Source organism: Teleopsis dalmanni, chromosome 2 (assembly GCF_002237135.1).
Source record: "Teleopsis dalmanni isolate 2A chromosome 2, ASM223713v2, whole genome shotgun sequence".
NCBI classification, from domain to species: Eukaryota; Metazoa; Arthropoda; class Insecta; order Diptera; family Diopsidae; genus Teleopsis; species Teleopsis dalmanni.
This window is the reverse complement of record NC_051847.1, coordinates 73,808,291-73,810,966: the sequence shown is the minus strand read 5'-3', so window position 1 is coordinate 73,810,966 and position 2,676 is coordinate 73,808,291.

Genomic DNA, 2,676 nt, shown 5'->3' with positions numbered 1-2,676 from the left:
AATATTCAATTATTATTATGACCTTTAAGAGATATTGAAAATTTTTACAATATAATAAAATAATGGCAAAGTACTACTTCTAATTGGACCTAATTTTATACTTAAGTGAGTGAATGTCAATTTTCAAAATGATATATTTTAATTTATTATTTACGTTTTTAATATTTTTATTTAATTATCAAATTATATCATTATAAATAAATTAGAAGTTTTCGCGTCTGTTTTCTATAAGTAGCGAGAGCTATAAATGTAAATGTTTTAGAATATATGATTTAAAATGAATCAGTTATTAATTTAATTTATATTTAATTGTCTACTATTTATAACTGATACTTGGTAATTTATATAAATAAAAATTAAAGCAGCAGTATTACAGTTTAGTCTTTTATATTTTGTACTTGTTGTTTACAGTTACCTTATACCATATTTCTACAGTCATATTTAGGCAGTTTTGCTCTTTAAGGCCACTAATGAGGATAACTTACGTGATAAAGTGCTTTCATATAAATAAGGTCATTATTAAAAGATTAACTGATTTAAGGCAAAAATGTCGAATGCAGCCTTTAAAAATAAATTCCCCACAATGGAAGTGATCAAAATTTGAAGTATTTGTCATATGTTTTATTTGCACCATGTAAACAAACAAATTATTTCACCTACATAAATTAACTGATCCCAATGGAAACGACCAAATTGTATTTTTTTATTAACATAAGTAATTTTAACTGCAGTGGAAACATAATATTACGATGATTACTTTTTAATAACCGAAATCCCTATTAAGTCATTTAATAACTTGAGAGATTGTTTTGACTTGCAGTTTATTTGGCGTCTTATTATATACTCTCCGCAGTAACGACAGCATATTATTTCATTAGAGTGAAAAATTCGGCTTCTGGGTCTTGTTTCGTAAACGAATGATTTAATACGACTTTCCAGTTTTAAAAAAAAATTTTCTTCTAGTTAACAACTATTTTCTTTTTTGTTCTATTTTTATATAGAAATTTTCTAGAAATATGTATAAACTTTAAATCATTATTTTTGTATGCTAAAACTATTATTGCTGCCGTTGACGCTTACATTCACTGCGTGTTGAATACATTTGAGTTGAGTTGAGATCTGCGTTAGTTGGAAAGCACAAGAATACTAGAAACAACAATGTAAATTAATAAAAAACACTAACATGCTTTTTCTAGGGACTATATATAAAGTTATTTGAAGACTTTAACTTCTTTATATTTATTATTTATTATTTATTTTATATACAAATCCATTTTTTCAATCCGAATATCCAAATAGTCCAACATATATAAACTATATGTTTCAAACAATAAAGAACACTTAAACATACTTCTTATATATGAAAGATATATATAATATTTACTATGTATAGAATACCTTTTTATTATTATGTGTTGAAAAATATCCACTGTTCTATTACCACATGAGATGAATATGTGAACAAATTTGAGTTAATTAACTAAATGTTATGCCGTGTTGGTATTATTGAAATAAATCACTAATTAATATACTATATAATTTCGAAAGTGAGAGTTATAAATGGTCAGCAAATTTGTATTTTTCCACAGGAAACAAATACAGTAAAAACCAGATAATATCAAGAACAAGGAAAGTAAAGTGATTGTAAATAATAAATAATATAACAATACAAATTTCAGGAAATAACTTTTGTTAAAAGTAATGGATGATATACGATCCATAATATGTAAGTACAAATCTTTGTACATATAAAATATATTAATATATTAACAGTAAATATGTGTAATTTTTTTTATAACTCTAAAGAGTATTTAAGATAAAATTAAAGCGTTAAAAGCTATGTTTATAACACATAACGTGTGTAGTCCGCGCCAGACTTGAGTAATGGCGTTTTCGATTGGTAAATCTGTGGTAATTTTTTCAGTTAGGATGCCTTTTTAATGCACTTTTAGTTCAATTTTTGTTTTCGATTGGTAAATCGGTGGCAAAATATATAACACTCAAGATTAATTTATAACACTCTAGATATTTTGCCAGAGTAGCAAGATTACCCTGAAATTAACAGCTGTTTTATGTGATTTGACTGATAAAGTGTCATTTAATACGATATATGTATTTATAATAAATATAAATACAAATACCAATCGCATCTCAATTGGAAAAACTATCCTAAATTTACCAATCGAATGCTCTAGTAAAAATAACATCATTAGAATGATAAATCTTTTTTCTAATTGGAAGTTCATTTAGAAAATATCTATCCAATTATAATCAAGCAATAACAATGCCGATTAATAAATAACATTAGAGTGAATTAATTTATCTGAATGAGTATAATGTATTTAATAATCGGAGTTTTCATACTAGAAACTAATCAGACATATAGAAATTATAGATTAAAGCAAAATTTATTGCTTCGCAAATTATTAATCAATAGCAGCCACGCTGGCGCCAATAAAGAAAATATCTTATCAACTTAATTGCATTATATATTGCCACACAAGTTCATATTCATTGAACAAACAGTAGTTAGTAACATTCCCATTGATTATAATTATGAAATTCAAATATTTAATATATATTTGAAGCCATATGGACACCTATTTTACTGATAAGTAAAAATTCCTAATACTAGAAACGCAATGGGAACAATCGTGGAATATATTTGAACTTTGT